Below are 19077 nucleotides of genomic sequence, written 5' to 3'. Positions count from 1 at the left end.
CTCAGTCAATTTAATTTTTTCTCTTAATTTACCTGTATCACTAATTATATTTAACCTGTAAAGAAAAATATCAATTTGCAAAAACAATATCAACGCAAATTATTTATTTATAACAATAATACCAACATATAATCACATGTGATTTAAATGTACTTATTTTTCACTTACACACCTTCTGCAACATATACCTGTGGAAAAAGAAAACCTACTCTGTTTGCCTTAATTTAATTATAATGTCTTGTTGCCACCTTAAACACAGCGCAACCTTCCTAATTACACCAGTAATTACAGTAACTAGTAAAATGTTTAGAAATAATTATTTATGTAATTATGTTGTATTGTTTTTATTTAGAAATTACAAATCACCAATTTTATTTATAATAAAATGTTTGCCTGCTAGTACAACATCAACTCAATGCTGTAATCCCTATTCTAATACACACTGCTACTACAGTCTCTCCTTTTCCTTTTTGCTCAGCCCTTCCCTAGTATAAGACACAGGGTGTAATATTTAGCGTGTCAATATCTCTTCCCTATGACACACTCAGTTTTAAAATTAAAGCTTCGGGTATGTCAGACCATTTAAAATCCGACACTCGAAGCACAACAAATGTTTGAACCAATCAGTGTAGTCACCTCAACGCTCAGCCAACCACAGCAGTCCTAATAATGCTCTAGCCAATCTAAGCACCGCTCCTGCAATGCTCAACTAGCTACAGCACAGCTTCTACCATGATATGTACTGCTACTACTGCAGTCTTTCACTTTCTTCCACACTCACCATAACAACTTGGCTAGGAATGAAATCCAAAGCGGGTGCTTCCACACTCTATAATCTACTCAGCAATTACTTTAAAACAACAGCGCGCCCCAGCCAACCAAAACGTTGCCAGCAATAATCTCAACCAATCAGAGCGCCTCCCCGCTCTCAGCGAACCAGAGCGCGACCCTTATCCATGACATACTGTTCAGCGCGGCGACTCTAACACCCGTTTGCCATTCACTCCACATGCGACAATCCTCGTCTCCAAATCATTAGCGCAAACCTACGATAAAATCAAAAAAAAATGGGGACACTTTAAAATTAAAATTGATAAATTTATGTATAGTGGTAACGTGCATCAGCTACGACCACTTATATTTCCTCGGCAGGCACAAAGCCCACACTCGAGCCTCAACCAATCCGGTCGCGGCTCCTACTAACAGTCACGAAGCCTTGTCCAATCAGAGGACGGCTCCTGCTATGACGCGACGGCGTTTCAACTAATGGGAGCGCGGCGGCTGACGTAGACAGCCGCTGCAGCTGACAGCTCTCTCACTCGTTCCAGCCCCCCTCCTTCACAAAATGCTCGCGCAACACAGTTAGCTTTAATTCAAAGCATTAGCACACATCTAGCAACCAAATTAAAACGGGGAATATAGAGATGTTGTAAGATGTAAATAAATTTTAAGCAATAACGCCTTTCCTTGTCCTAATGCTCTAAACTTCTTCAATTTATTTTTAGCGACGTTCTACAATGACGCGCCAAATTTTACAATCAATTAGAGCGCGGCTGTCTACATAATCATTGCAGCTCTCAGCTCCTCGCTGCTACTCTTAGCACTTCGCGCCTTGCCTCCCCTTTCTACCATTAAGATATACAATAATGCTTTAAGGAAAGGAACCAAAACAGGCATTTAACTTTATTTTAGAGTATGTTCGTGAAAAAATTTTGAGAACACTAGATAATTGTTAAAATTTTTCGACAGGCTTCCATTCTATATACTGAAGCTCTGTTAAGAAATCACAGCGCAATTCCACTGTGACACTCTAACCAATCAGGGAACAGCCCTGTTATGATGCTACGGCCTCTTAACCAATGGGAACACAGCTTTTGGCTATGACGCGACGGCGTCTTAACGAATGGGAGCGCGGCGGCTTTTACACACTCGGCGCTGCTTCTACAGGTCTCTCCTTTCGCGCGCTCACTCGCAAACAGCCCCTCCCTTACGAAATTTCATTTTAGCACATTGCGCTATGCTTTTCACATGCATCAGCTTTAATACTCCTCTTTTTAACAACAAGGTTATTATAGCGAGGGAAACGCTTGTACCACAGTCTATGTCTCCTCACGCTCATGTATCACGCTTCGTTTTTTATCAATTTTCCAATCCAAAGAGGAAATTAAATCGGGGACAATAATTTTATAAACAATTTGAACATTTGTGGTGACATATATCAACTATTAACGTGTAGTTACTTTTAATAATTTGAAACTATTTTCACTGAATTATAGCTCGACGCTCTAGCCCAATCAGAGCGCGGCTTTGTTCAGACACTCCTGACGTCCTTAGCCAATCAGGACGTCTTCTCCCTATGACAAGCCTTAGGCCTCAACGAATCAGAGCGCGGTTGTTTTGACGTAAGCAGCTGCTGCAGCTGCAGGCTCTCTCCCCACACGTTCTCACTCCTAAAACAGCCCCTCCCTTACAATTTTCGATCGGGGCACATTTTAATGAATTTAAACTACGGAGAACAATTTATTATTATTTTTAAAGTGAGGAATGTTTATAAAATTAATTCTGATCGCTTTTTTACTTACTTAATAATGTTTAACAACGTGGAATACCTTAATTATAGCCTAATTAACACAGAACATTCTAAAATGCTCCTGAATGTTTTAAAATAGCACAGTTCACCTTTTTATACCTTTCAACTATGCTGAACACTTTTGAATTGAATTTTATTAGCGTGCAGAGCTTTTAAATGTATTTAAACACTGCACAACATCATAAAAAGTCTTAGAATGGTACAGACTTTATCCTAAACTTTCCTAAGTACCTTAGAATTACTTTTGGTACAATTTAGTGAATACATAAAACGAAACTCATCTGTCTGCTTCTCTAATTAGGATAGTTTACATACATTCAAGTATCCACACTTCGGAATAGTCGGCGCTATTCACACTAAGGATAATTTCCATTTGCCAGTAGAGCAACTCTTACCCTACCCTTCTAACACGTAAAAATATGAACTCATTTTCCTCTGAACGCACCGCGAAGTGACAGTTCTAAGAGTTCCACTTGAACATACCTTACAAAACAATCACGCACTTTCACACTGAAAAATCCCTAACTTCACTCACACATGAAATCCGTACAGGACTCTCACCTGTTTATAGAAATCATGCACCGTTAGCAAAATAACACCGTTATCCGTACAGGACTCTAACCTGTTTATAGATATAAAACATGTACCCGTACAGGACTCTAACCTGTTTATAGATAATCATGCACCGACATTACTCTGCCCTTCACTCAAGCTCGAATATAACTAATACTCTTATCACAGTGAGTTTTATGGAAGGCGCTTTGTCCCTATTCTCATGCTGCTCTAATTTCTTAGAAAACCCTCACTATTACAAGATTCACACCTAGCCCTAAAACTGTGTTGCACGGCGACAACACTGTATTGCACGGCGACAATACCTCTGGTACACGGCGATACCAACAGTGATACTCGGCGATATCACAGAAACAGATCAGATATTCTGCATGACTACCTTCTCATCACACAGTTTTTGTACCGGTACACACATAGCACAAAATAAACAAACTCAACATGTGTTAAAATTTAATCCTATGAATTTACCAACATATATGTATCATGCATGTAACATGTATGTCAAAAACAACATATATAAACCGTCCGATGGCTACCAGAAATTGATCCAGCGCTCTCACCAAAATATTGCACAAATGACACTATCTACTACCACAAAACTTACACTACAACACTAGGCCCATAACAACAATAGAGCGCTTGAATCATGAGGCGATAAGATCTAAATATAGTTGTTTAAACTAACTACAATAATCAAGACCAGCTTGTCATTTTAGAAAGTTTATTTTAACACATCTAGAAAAACTTAGGTTTTGGTATTTTATTAAGCAAGCATTAGAAATTGTCATAAAGAAAGATTTATTCAGTATTAATAAAAAGAGCATAAATCAAGAATTATTATTCATTAGCAGGAATAAGTAAAATTAAGCATTTTCCAAAATCCTAACTATATCTCTGTCTCTACCCTCATCACCTAGTAATAAAGTAATTAATAAAAACTCCTGTCCTCACGTGTAAAGTCCATCAGCATAACATCGTCCTCCAGAATTTCTCGAGCGTAAGCCAACTATGTGTTCTCTGAACCTATTCTTATACCCTAAATTAAGCTGAGCTAACTATTTTTCACATTCCAGCAGATGAATTCTAGTTCTCCATTGGCTGAGCCACCTCGTACCACAGTAAACTGTGACACCTCCTTCTTACATGCCCGGGCAAATTCACTAGTCCATTGTTCATGTAGAAGTCTTGGCAGCTTCTCCTTAGGCTGCTACATTTTGTAGCGACAGCTTCCTTTTAACCTTGAGCCAGTCAGCTCTGAACTCCCGTGGCACGTTAGCAAACGTTAGCAAATTTCTCCAATGTGTCATCTTTTTAGCAGTTCAATCCAAAACCTTTCAAAATAAAAGCTCAGAGGCCTTTTCCATCCTTCTCAGAATTATTTTCACTTGAGCCATTTTCATCATTAGGCCTCTTTTCAAAGAGCGTCAATTTTCTGCGCCATCTCTCCTGCGCCACTTTTAAAAGTGTACTATTTTCCTGCAGCCATCTCTAAGCTTCATTTGTAAAACTATTATATAAACAAACACAAAGAATAATTAATGAAAGAAATACAGTTTGTTCTGTTGCCTCCCATCATTGCTAATAATTAACCCATTAGTCTAAATTACTTAGCAGTAAAGCACAAATAAAGCAGCATTTTATATCTACCAGTCTTCATGAATCCATAAAACCTTATGTGCACCTAGAATAGTAGGAATGACATCACATAGACAAGGGAAGCAAAATAAGCACATGCCATTATTTTAAAAACAGCTGCTATTAGTTATGACATGACAATAGACAAGATTAATTTATTATTTTCCACATACATAAGAATGCAACATAATGCACATTTATGAGCACACATGTTAATTTCCCACGTGTTCTGTAATGTAATGTAACTTTAAACTAGGTTGAATTAGCATACACAGCACAAATTGTTAGCATTCATAATTTATTTATGGAAGTGTGATTTCACGGGTTTAAACAGATTTCTGTTTTCTATCCCGCTCCATCACTTTGCATTAAAACTGCATTGGATCATAGAGAATTGCCCATTAATACTACAAGGACTGGCTGGCCTAATAACCGGCCAGGTGAAATATTACACATAGGCATATGTTGGATTTTTATTGTGTGGTCTCATCGTATATTTTTTATATAAACTTATACTTGTTTTTATGAAACTCATGTGGAGTCCATTTGTGGTGCCATCATTGGATTGCTGAGAGCATGGTTGCAAATACTTTACACATTTGCCTTGGAGATAAGCCTGGCTGCTCATGCCAAGTTACCGAGGGGGTGATCAGGGGATATCTGAGAAGCTGTCCTTCCTTTCTCTGACTTAGAAGCAAGGGTCCCTGTTTGGCCTAAGGTACCAACCTCAGCCAACCAGAGACCCCCAAGTCTAACAGGGGTGCATCAGTGCCACCACCCAATCTACATCCTGTATTTCTCCCATATCTCATTCCCAATGTTGCGAAGGCTTCCAAGGTCATCTGACTATTGTTAATAAGTACTCTGTAGGTTGTGGAGATTGCCCTCCTCCCCAAGGGTCCTCTCAGCAGGTGGGTCTCTAGCAGTGTGGTGTGGGGCAGGGAAGCCCAGTCCACTATCGCTGCCCGTAAAGCATGTCGAAGTTGTGTGTTGTGTGTGAGAGAAACATCATTCATCTTGCAAGCAGGTGAAGGACTTGATCACTAAGTCAGCCAGCAAGTCTATCAGGCAGACTATGCTTCTCGCCTCTTGGAAACCGAAACCCTGCAACCTACTCACTTCGTGGAGCATCTCTCCCACCCAGAGCAGTGTGGACTTAGTCACTTTCCCCTTCCACCCCACCTGGGTCTTCGCCTTGTCCCATGCTGTCAATGTGACCCATGCAGGCATCAGAATGCATGTTCAACACTTCCAGTCATATACATAGTGCCTCCAAGAAAGATCCACCATGGAGCACCTGTCTATATGCACCCCAGGACCATTGTTTGGGCTGTGTATCACCTGTATTTGTGAGCCCCAGCAGTATACCCTGAAGTGTGGGAGTGCAATTCCTCGATTATGTACTGGGCAGCAGAGAGCTGGCAGGGCTATCTAGGGACTCCCTCCATCCCACAGAAGGTGCCGGACCTCCCTTTCCAGGAGACAAAAGAGCATTTCAGGTATAGAGTATGGTGTGTTCAGTAGCATATTACACTCCCCAAACAGGAGTTTGGGGAGGGTAATCATCTTGAGGGTGGCAGCTCTACCCAGGAGCATCAGAGGGATTTTCTCCACCTGGTCACATCTTCCTGCAAATCCACCAGTTGAGGGTCCAGACTTTTTCCCTAGAAACGTTCTGATTCCTGAGTAATATAACTACCCAGGTATCGAAAGCTCTACATTGGCACCTGCAGGGAGTCAGGGTTCAATATGCCCCAGTCCAGGCGTCCTGATTCAAATAAAACAGACTTGCCCCAATTCACCCAATAGCCTGAGTACTCTCTGAACTTCTCTACCCTTTCTAGGAGGAGATTCAAGGACATATTGGGCTCTGTGACATACAGTAGAATGTCATCTGCATATAAGATAGAGCACTGTAGCCTAGCATTAAAAAGAATCCTACCTCAACAATCTTCTTTGATATGTTATACAGCTGAGAGCCGAAGCTTTAAAAATACACCCGTCCTTCCCTGCTTGGCTGTAATGAAGTGTATCAAATGCCCACATAAACTAGGCGCCACACCTTTCTCCCAGCCAATCCAAGCATTGCTTGCAAGCTGTCTATAACAGCATAAGAGCAGTGCAAAGACTAGCTGGGACAGGCAACACAGCGCTCCATCCAAGACTACTGGGACTGAATCTCTGCCTCCAAGCTCCCTGTCATTGTTGACTGTGGAAGCCTGAACAGCACGTCAGGCTGGCCACAGCAAAATAACTGTTAGAAATTTTTAGTTGGCAGTGATATGCACCTTGACCAAATAAGGATCCTTCCTTCTAGTCAGGATAAGGGAGTTACATAACCAAGATAGCCCTTGCTCACACCCTTGGTAGCTTGGCATGAGCAGTCAGGCCTATCTCAGAGGCAATGTGTAAAGCATTTGTACATAGACACATAGTAATACGTTGAAAATGTACTAGTTAAAAAAAATAACCAATCTGTATCTAAACCAAACAAGACTAAAACAGTAAAAATCCAATGTACAGAACTCAAAATATCAATTCTTATAGGGTTTAACCAATCTTGTCCATAGAGCTCTAAGGATGCGATATTGTAGCACAACGTACCTTTGATTCCTCAAAATCAAAATAAAAAAACAGCTGCAAAGGAGGGAAGTGTCAGAAAATATAGCGATGCATTGTTTCTAGAGTCCCAGGGGAAGAGAGGCATCAATTCTGCTGCACGCAGGAGAAATGTTGCGTCGATTCCTTACTGCGAGGAGGAGCGATGCGTCAAAATCCGAAGACGGTTTTAGTCTGCAGGGTGAAGCGTTGGAAACTAGGCACACATGTGCAATGCATGGAAATCTGGGTGTGCTGTAGTCGATGCGGTGGCGGCACAACAGGAGCTGCATTGATTCTTCCAGCCACATATGGGTGATGTGTCAATTCCTTCAGCTGCACAGCAGGGCCTCTGTCAGATCAGGGGTGTCAGACGTTGGAGACATGGTGCTCTGGACTCAGGCTACCGGTGCAGTGGTTGTTCAGGCTGCGATCAGGTGCTGTGTCGATTTTTCAGCTACACCGAAGTGATGAGTGGCTTTTTGAACCACACGGCAAGCTTGAAATGGGAAAACGGCATTGGAAGGGCGATGCAAGGATTTGTAAGTCTTGAAGCAGCACAACCACCTCCAAGAAAGACTTTCAGATGGCTTCCCACATAATCCAGAAAGACTGTCGCCCACGCACTCATAACCAGTAGACTGGACTATGGCAGCTCACTCTATACCGGCGTCACCCAGAAACAGCTCAGGAAACTACAGAACGTCCAAAATGCTACAGCCAGACTGGTCCTCGACATCCCCTGCTGCAACCACATGACACAACACCTCCGACAACTCCACTGGCTCCCTATACACAAGAGAATCATCTTCAAGCTCCTCACACATGCCTACAAAGATCTCCATGATGCAGGACCATAATATCTGAATCACAGCCTCGCCTTCCACGCACCCGCCAGACAACTCTGCTCTGTTATCTGTCCTTGGCCACTGTCCCACATGACCAGAACCGGAGGAAGATCCTTCTCTTACCTCACCACCAAAACCTGGAACACCCTGCCCCTCCACCTCAGACAATCTACGTCGTTAATGACACAGTTCAGAAAGGACCTCAAGACCTGGCTCATTGACTAAACCTCCACATCGAGATGGGTCAGCAGGGCGCCTTGAGACCCTCATGGGTAAGTACAGCGCTCTACAAACTACTGATTGATTGATTGATGAAGGGCCCAGAACTGGGATTGGCACCACGTTAGAGGGCACAACTCCCAGCAGTGGAGTTCAGTGATGCCGAGGGTCAAGTCTTTAATGGCCCTGAGACTTATTTACAGGAGGCCAGCACACACAAGCCATTGGAGAGTCTTTTCAAGCAGCATACAAAACAGCAAAGTCCCGTCTTTGTTCTCTTCTAAGGCAGAAGCAGCCATTGCAAGCCAGCCTAACAGAGCAAAACAGCAAAGGGTTAGTACTTCTCCTGACAGCTCTCCTGCTCTTCCTCTTGGCAGAGTCTCTTCTTGAACGTGAAGTATTCTGAAAGTCTGGGGTTACAGTTCCAATACTTATGCCCCTTTTGCATTTGAAGTAGGCACACTTCAAAGGATAGTCTGTGTAGTGCACAGATCCAGCCTTTCACTGTTCTGGCTCAGGACACACTACATCATTCTGAGAGGCCAGGCACAGCCCTATTCAGATGTTAGTGACAACTTCTTCCACCACTCTATCTAAGGAAGGCCCATCAGTCTGGTATTGGGCAATCAGGAAATGCACGGCACACCTCAGCTCCCTTTGGTTGGCTGTCTAGAGTGAATGCACAAACAACCCAGCTGTCAGTCTAAACCAGACGCCGATTTCACAGGTGGGCAAAGGTACAGCATGGTAAAGCAAGAAAATGCCCACAGTTTAAAAGTGTCAAAAAAACACCTTTTTGAAAAAATGCCCAAACTTCAAAACTCTAGCTTTTCCCAATTGAAAGTTACACTTGTAAGATGTTATGAGGCAGTTCCAATGATAACCTATGGGAGAGCTAATACTTTCATTAGTGAAAAACGAAAGAGGCAGTATTCCAATATAAGGACACATAAAAAACACCAGTACATGTCCTTCCGGAGAGAAGTTGGCCTGGTATATGCTGTCCACTAATTAAAGTGGGCACCTTGCACCAGTCCAAACGACCCTTAATGATGATTAGGTCAAAGACAACCTTTATTAAAAGCTATCCTAGTGGTAGCTGTGGAGAGCAGCCTTCAGGCTAAGTCTCGAAGGAATGTAAAGCAGCTTGTTTTACCAGATCAGAACCTCCTGAATACCCAAATGAAATGACATGAAATGAAAGGAGAACCACACAAGAGGTATATAAAAATATGTATTTATTACTAAACACTCTCTACTGACCTCTATACGAGATTAGATTAGACCACAAGGCACACAATACTTACAACAGTAAATAGCACAATACACAGCGGGCTCCAGGGGGAGACTGAACCATATGCTAAAAAAATGGTATAACAACAATGACTTGACTAGACACAGTGCCTAGAGCATGTAGAATCGCTGGGACCCAATGAACCACCCGAAGTAGTGACACAGGGGACCCACGGAGGACGGGTGCAGTGTGAGAACACAGACGCAAGCTCTGCATAACTCTATGGGAAAGTCTTGGTTGGAAAATTACAGTTGAAGGACATTTCAGAGAGGACTTCAAGCAAATCCTTTGGAACTTAGAAGGTTCTAAGGCCAGCACCTTTGTGAGTACTGAAGTACCCGTGTTATCTATCCCAGGGGAACCGGGTGAATAGGGATCAAGTGGTGTCGGAAGCCTTCGTTCTTTTCAATGGCGTTACTCAAAGAAGTGCTGCTGCCGGGAAGATAAAAAGTGTCTGGTGGAATCCAAGCCTGGATCCGAGGTTAGAAGTACCTGAAAGCAGAGAGGACAGAGTCTGGGTCACTTCAGGGTGACCAGGGGCTCGGTAGACGTATGCCCACCGATGTCTGGTGCTTCAGGTGAGATGTTTGAATGCTTGACTCTACAGCCACGGGTACCAGGAGACATCGACAATGACCAAAGTCCGGAGGTGAGTTGTCCCATGAAGGATGACGAGTGCTGAGGTGTCAGTGTCTGGATTGAACACCAAAAGGCCTTAGCAAAAGCAACCCATGCTGGCAGAGGAAACCAGTCACTGAGAGGACCAGCAAGGTCCTGGAGACTCTCCAAGCTATGGGGAGTCAGGGCACATCTGGAGCAACCAGGGAAGCCCAAGAGAAAGCAAAGTTACCTTCACAGGGACCCACAGGCCAACGGACCAGGGATCACAAAGGGACCTCGAGCTGAATCACAAAGTGCAGGCCCACAGAGCACTCATGGAGTGGAGGCCGGAAATCTTCAGTGGAAATACTGCTCAGGGTCAGGACTACACGTAGTCCAAAGCACATCCTAGAGGATCACCAAAAAGCATATTCAGCTGCAAAAGTACACAGTGCACAGGGTTCGGGTTGCACGGTCTCCACGAGGGATACCGGTCTCAGAATTGCTAAGAGGGCAGATCGACCTCAGGGATACACCTCCTGTGTTGCAGAAATCTTCTGAGTCCTCAGGAGCTTGGGAGGTGCAAACCGGTCAGATGTGTTAAGGTGCCTGTTTCAGCAGGGGAGTAACTCCTTTACTCCAAGGGAGATTCTTCTGTCATGCAGCATAGCATAGATCGTCAAAGTACTTGGTTTCTGCTTGCAGAGTTTAGTCCAGGTACAATCTAAAGTCCTGTAGTCAGGTTTCCTACTTTATACCCACAGAAGAGGTTGGACAAACTCTGGGGACACACCTATGGGAGGGTCAGGACAGAAGGGTGATTACACCCATGTCCTTTGTCCAGTTTCGCACCAGAGCAGGAGCAAATGGCTCCTACAACCGGTTTGTACTGGACTATGCACAGGGACACCAAATGTGCCCCCTGTGCAGAATTTCAGGTACTCTCAGAGTGCCCCCACCAAGCCCCAATACACTAAATCCTGTCTGGGAGGTGGTCACACCTCCCTGTGACAGGAAACCTATTGTCAAGCCTTCCCCAGCTCGAGCTCAGATCAGCAGCAGGAGGGCAGACACGTGTCTGTGTGATGCCCAGGTCGAGAAAGCTGGTACCGGGTAGACCGGTGACCCACAGTAGTGGTTCTACAAGGGAGGAATCATACCTTCCACACCAGTTACTGGTGTGGAGGTATGATTCCAAGGTGTTTGACAGCAAACACAACATGTTTCTAAGCAGCCGTTTTAAAGTTAGCATTTACCGCGACGTTGTAATGCACTTAAATATGTATGGTTGGCTGTATTACAAACATCCCTGGAAAATAGCTTCCGAAGGCTGCAGAGGGGCTCTGCTCATGCAGGGGCACCCTCTCACATAAAACCCAGCACCCTGCCTTCAGGATTGATAAGGCCTGCCATAGGGATAACTGTTAGGTTCATATGTGCAGTGATTTAGAATAGATATAGGTAACCTATATCAAAGTAAGGGGTGCATGCACCACCTTACACAGGCTGCAGTAGCAGACCTGCGGTGTCAGTTTCAATGGTCTCTCAGGGGTGGCATAATACATGATGCAGCCCCTGGGTGGCCTCTGGGGGTACCTATGCCCTGGTTACACGGTGTACCATATACTAGGGACTGATAAGGGTACTCCAGTATCCAATCTGGAGTGTACCTAAGGTACATGCAATCAATTTAGAGGAGAAATCAGCTTGATTGTGGTCCTGGATAGCAGGATCCCTGTCAGTCTATGTCAAAAACATTGATACATCAGCAAAAAGTGGGGAGAACTATAAGAAGCAGATCCTACTGTCCTACACTACCTTTCACATACACTGCACCCTGCCCATGGGGCTACCTAGGGCTTAACTTAGGGGTTTCATACAAGTAGTAAAAGGAAAGGTTTGGGCCTGGCAAGTGTGTGTGCTTGCCAGTTTGACATGGCAGTTTACAACTGCATGCACAGACACTGAAATGGCAAGTCAGATACACATTTACTGGGCTACTCATGTGGGTGGCACAACCGTTGTTGCAGGCCCACTAATAGTATTTGATTTTCAGGCCCTGGGCACCCACAGTGCACTCTACTAGGGACTTGCCAGTAAATCAAATAAGCCAATCACGGATAAACAATCATAATCCCAATTTACTTAGGGAGCACTTGCACGTTAGTACCGATCAGCAGCAGTAAAGTGCCCAGAGAACACAGACCTGCAAAAACAAAGTCCAGCATACAGTCAAAAAGACAGATGGGAGGGGCAAAAAGACTGAGGAAACTACACCAAGGATGCCAGGTCTATCACCTGTCAGCCTGCCATGTGCAGTTCGGTTATACAGCCTCAGCTGTTAGTCCCAAACAAACACACCTACTGCGCAGTGAGACAGCTCTATGGTGGCCCCACCCCATTAAAGGATTAATGAATGATGTGCGGTACAAGTGAAAGTATTTTACCCAGGATTTTTTTTTTAAATAAAGAGCCAGGAATGTAGTGGCACACAGTAGAGGCAGGTGATCAACATCACATAGAAGAACTGACCCTGTCCATATCATTGTCCTTAAACTTAGGACTATATATTGGGACACATCACCTGGCAGAAGTGGCACCAACTGCCCAGAGTCTTGCTGCATTTCTTTGCGGGTCCTTAACAACTCATCACCAAAATATTGAATTTAGGTGTCAGTGTATTCATACAAGAGTCTGGTACTCTTCATGACAGAGGTTATTTCTTCATTTCACGTTAGGCCCTTAGGCTACAGCAATAGCCGGTAGGTCCCTCCAACTGACCCTATTTACTACCTTCCACTGTACACCACACACCACCATTCTATTACACCACTCTCTCAGCATACCAGACACCAGCTCTGACAGGAAATGGGGACATACAAAATACCTACAAGAATGTGACTGTGCACAGCAATTCTTCAACCTATTTTTGTCTATGAGTCGTGCTCCACAGGATTACTCCCTGTTCGGGAGTAAACAAATATACTAAGGAAAGTAGCACCGACACATGTGTGTGGGTGTCTCCTAGGGCACTGATGTCTGTGTGCTGTTGTACAACAGCAAAGTAATCCAAAGTAATTTAATTTTTTTTCCCAAAGGTATTAATGAGTTTTAATGTTCATTGCTTCAATCCCATAAGAGAAACAATGCTTCCTGTCTCTCAGGAAAACAACTTCATATATATAATGTTCATCATACATGAATCGCTTTAATTACACGTGCATTGGGAACGTGTAATTGAAGCGATTCATGTATGATGAACATTATATATATGAAGTAGTTTTCCTGAGAGACAAGAAGCATTGTTACTCTTATGGGATTGAAGCAATGAACATTAAAACTCATTAATACCTTTGGGGAAAAAAGTGTAAATTACTTTGGTTTACTTTGCTGTTGTACAACAGCACACAGACATCAGTGCGCTAGGAGACACCCACACACATGTGTCGGTGCTACTTTCCTTGACATACAGAATACTACATCATGACCTAAAGGTGATCTTGGTCCATGTTGACACCGGCAATCACCAAACTGATATCAGTCTGCCTTTGGGTCTTCGCTCCATCATTGAGAGTGGGGCGCATAGAAATTGGGTAGGGAAGGAAAGGGAAGGTCTAAAGGCGGTTGTAGGAGGTACCAATACATATTGTTGCCTATTTATAAATGCGTTTATAAGTATGTTGAGTAGTAAAACTGCAGTACTATTTCACATACCCATAAATGCCATAGTAAATTGGCACAAAAAACCTAAAATTGTGCTGTTCAGGAGATATCATACACCGTGCAAACAAAAAGGACTGTGCACTTTCTGCTCTTTTATTATTAGGGAGATGTACATGTCAGGGACAATTCACTGAGGCATTTATGAGTATGCAAGCAGTACTCTTGCAATACAATGCACATACTCATACATTCCTTTATGAATAGCCCCAAGCATTTATTTATTTTAATTTTGCTACAAGAGGACAGGATGTTACTTGGGAAGGTGGGGGTGCGTGGCAGAAAGCCAGGTATTTTGTTTTCTTTCTTTTGGTGGTGGAGTTGCTGAGTAAGAGGTAGAGAGCCTGAGAGACTTGAAAATTGATGAGAAGCGGTATTTGGTGTTTTCCTTCCACAGAACTTCCCCCGCACATTAGCTGAATTGTGACTGGTTACAGCGAGATACATTGGGTGGGTATGGAGGAACAATACACAACTGGAGAATGGGTAGTTACAAATAACAAGATTATTTTCCACTAAGCGGTTTCATGTGACATCCTAGGCAACATCCCTGTCATTGTTACCTACCCATCCACAATTCTTCATAACGTGGTTTATTAGTTTTCCCATAAAGGTCTTCTCATTACCTCGTCCATCTTCAAAGTTACAATATTTGCTCTAAAAGGGTGTAGATTAAGGATGGGCCTCAACCATGCATCATATCATAGTAAGGTCTGCAAAAACGTTGTTGCACTAATTGTGTTAATATACTGAACCAGTAACATTGGATAGACCTTACACAACAAAATCTCTAGAGGGGTATTTTCTTTGATAGTCAGGAACAAACAGATAACCCTTGTCTTAAAGACCACCCCTTAGCTAGCACCACAACATAATTTCTTGGGACCCCCTACCAGGATGGAATGTACTTTCACCATGCAATAACCCGAATAATGCTTAAAGAGGTTCCATTACGATTACTGTGATCCATCATTATCAATAAATTCAGCCATGCTTTATGACCCTTGTATCTGCATGTATGTATTTATGTATGCATATGATATTTCCATAGTGCAAACCTAGACGATAGGCAGCAGAGCGCTGTACATGGTCAAAGAAAAGCATTAATTCAACGAGTAATACAAGTGATTAGATGGGATGGTGTAACTCTTGCCAGTGCTGCGGTCACAGCAATGGACAAAGATCTGGTAACCATGCGCAAAACCAGGACAGGTTCTGATCGTGTTTCCAAGTTAAGACACAATAAGACTGATGTCCAAACCTTTTATTTGTGTGAATACACCTTTAACATGCAAATGGATTGTTTTAGAATTGCAAATCCAGGTTTAAACTTTTAAAGCAAATACATTTGCGTACTCATGCAAAGGAATTTTGCATGCACAATTCTGCTCTATCTGCATTTCTGCATGTGAGAAGCCTTTGCCTAATTGTCTGTTTTTAGTTACCAGTAATCTTGATTACCTCGATTAAGGTCTTCCTCATCCCAGTACTTACATAAGTGAGGTGATCCTGCCTCCCAACAGGCCAACTAGAACGCTAGTATTTTAAACATTTTCACTGTATAAATCCCTCCCACCCACCGCCTTGCCTCTTAGTAACAAGACCAGACACAACCAGTGGGAGGGAGGGAGGAAACAGGACTGGGACGAGGAGGACCTTCATCAGGGTAATTAAGATTACCGGTAAGTAACAACATGCTACCCCCTCATATGACCTGCTTGTCCCAGTCCTTACATAAGTGAGGACCTCACAAGTAAAAATACAATGAAAAGAATGACACAGAGAATCCATGCAGTATACAAAATTTAATCAAAAACAAGACTCAGAGAAAGCAGCGTTCAGAACACCAACAGCAAAATTACTTACAGAGGTATGTAAGACATCGACGCAATAATGCCTGATAAAAGTATGATGCAACTGTCAGGTAGCCACCCTACAAATATTCAGGATAGAAACACCAGCAGCCTCTGCCTGGGAAGTGGAGATAGACAGAGTTGAACACCCCTGGACCTGAGTCGGAGGAGCCAGACCCACCGACTGGTAAACTGCGAAATGCACCCACCGACTGATGGTGGACGTATGCAAAAAGAACAAATGGACAGAATACTGCACAATGTCAAACATTCACCCTAATATAGAGATCTGGGCCTAAATCCATCGTTTTTTTGCTCCCCATGTCGTTCCAGTTCAGACCCAACCATATGCAAATCACTCTTGACCCTGTTCCAAATGGGAACAGTCCATCCCGAACTGCCAGGCCAGGTCCTCCCTGGACTAGCAACAAACATCCTGGGACCGGTTTTGGGGCATCACCCCACATCAGCCAGGCTAGCTGTACTTCCGTGGCATGGAGAGTATGGTACCCACATCTAGGCATACCGGCCCTACTCCGGGTGACGAATACAAAAAGAACAGTTCATGAACAGAATGCTGCACAATGTCAAACATTCATCCCAGTACAGAGATATGGGACTAAATCCATTGTTTTTTTGCTCCCCATGCCATTCCAGTTTGGACCCAACCATAGGCAAATCAGTCTTGACACTGTTCCCAATAGAAGTGACTGGACGACGAAGCCGAAAGCCCTGCTGGAGCCGAACCACCAAAGGAGCAACACACTCCAAGGTAGCCGCTGAACCTCTACAAGCCTGGATTGCAGCCCACTAAGCTGCCAAAGTAGTTGGGGAAAGATTCTTAAAAAAAGCATTGCTAAGAAATTCAAGAACTGTGGCGGGATCACCAACCGCAGGATCTCTCCCATTAGAGGCACACCAAGTGACAAAAGAGCCCCAGTGCTTAATTTAGCACTTAAGGATAGAAGCCCTATGGGAAAGCTGAATATCCACAGCCACCGAAGAATTACAACCAAAAGATCCATGTCCAACATTCAAGAGCCAGACTATCAGCTTTAATTGACGGAGACAGTCAACAACAGAAGGGGAAAATGAAGCGGGGATGGAATCACTGGAAGTGGAACACACCTGCCCCCGGAAAGTCTCAACAGTGGGAACCAAAGGCGACGAGGCCAAAAAGGAGCCATTGGGAGAACAGACACCCTCTCCACCCGAATCTTCAGCAGCACCCTCGGGAGGAGGGAAATTGGAGGGAAGGCATAAAGAAGGCCCAAAGGCCAAGGAATTGAGAGACCATCCACCGCCAATGCCTGAGGACAAGCCACCTCAGAACATAACCGAGGGAGGAGGGCATTGTGAGGAGAAACAAAAAGGTTAATCCAAGGCTTCTTGAACCAATGACAAAGGTCCTGGAACAGGGGCACAGACAGATGGTACAGAATTGATGAAGAAAGGTTGCGGCTCCGGCTGTCCGCATGAAAGTTCAGATTACCTCAATGCCCATGAACAATTCAGGGAAGCAAGCTGATACAGAGACTCGCATCATGTTCCCCCTTAGCAGTTCAAGTAACAGCGAGCCACCTGATTGTTGGTATGAATCAACAGATTGGCCCCCTAAAGGGGAACGTGAAAGAACTGGATTACCTGTCAAATGTCTGCCAACTCCCGCCAATTCGAGGAATGGGTGCTGTCCACCCGAGACCACTGACCCTTGGCATTCAAAGACCCCAATGTGGCCCCATAACTCCAAACACTGGCGTCGGTTGTTAGCAACAGGTGAAGAGGAAGCTGAAAGCGGACCCCCTTCTCCAGATTGGGAATGCAGAACCACCAGCTCAAGTCCCAAATCAGAACAGGGGAGAGAAGAACCAGAGAGTCATAATGTGCACGAAAGGGGCCCCAAAGAGACAACAGATGATTCACCACAGGCTTGAGGTGCAGGCGAGCCCAAAGAACCACAGTAATGGTTGTAGCCACCAACCCCTGGCACTGCAACCAAGTCCGCCCCGAGCAGACTGCTGACTCGGGAGATCCCTCAGATGATGCTGCAGGGAACCGATGCAAGCAGGATGGAGAAACACCGCCCACCACATGGTGTCAAAAAGACCTCTTATAAATTGCAGTTTCTGAACAGGGACCAGATGTGATAAGGCCAGATTTAACTTGAAAACCAGACCCCAGAACATGTCCATGGTTGCTTCCACTGCCAGAAGATCCTTAGAAGGAGAGGAAGCAGTGATCAAACAATCATCAATATTGGGAAACACAGAGAAGCCCCAAAGCTGCAAATCCCCCACAGCTCGAGCTAATACCGTGGTAAAAAACCTGGGAGCTATAGATAAGCAAAAGGCATCACCTGAAACTGGTAATTAACCTCGTCCACAGGAAATGCTGGTTTCCAAGATGGAAATGGACTTGAAAATAGGCATCTTCCAAGTCCAAGGAAGCCAGAAAATTGCCTTGTTGGATGAAGGGAATGATGGACTGCATTGTGATCAGCCGAAAGTTATTCAGCTGCACCAACTTGTTCAGAGCCTTGAGATTCAGAAAAGGGTGAAAAGAACCATCTGGTTTTGGGACCAGGTTGAGCATGGAATAAAAGCCCAGGCCCCATTCTGCCTCCGGTACTTGGAGAATAGTGCCTTTCACAACTTTCCCACCCCAACAACATAGCATCCCTTCTCACTGGGTTGTTTGACAATGGTGTAACCCAAATGTGAGTCCAAGGAGGGGGGCCCTGGAATGGAATCTAATACCCCGGACTGATGACAAATAGGAACTACTGGTCGGAAATCCGACCGGACCGTTGATCCACGGCAAAATGTAGAAGGGCCCCCTCCCTGACATAGTCAATTCTGACTAGCACCCTGAGGCTGCTGCAGCTGATAGTTCTGCTTACGGAAAAAAGTCTTCTTCTGGACACACTGGAATGGCTTTGGCAACTTTTTCTCATCCGTAGAATGCTGTAATATTGTGTTCAACTCATCTCCAAAAAGCCTAGGACCCTCAAAAGGCAGCTTATGAATCTAGGCCTTCTGGGCAGCCACAAGATGCCAAGGTTAAGTCCACAGAGACCATCTACCAGCTACTGCTGCCCAAGCAGCTAATGGGAAGGCTTACAGGGTATCAAAAGTGATGTTGAACAAA

This window comes from Lissotriton helveticus, chromosome 2_1, assembly GCF_964261635.1.
Source record: "Lissotriton helveticus chromosome 2_1, aLisHel1.1, whole genome shotgun sequence".
Lineage (NCBI taxonomy): Eukaryota > Metazoa > Chordata > Amphibia > Caudata > Salamandridae > Lissotriton > Lissotriton helveticus.
The sequence above is the reverse complement of the archived record's forward strand: the minus strand, read 5'-3'. Positions refer to the sequence as shown.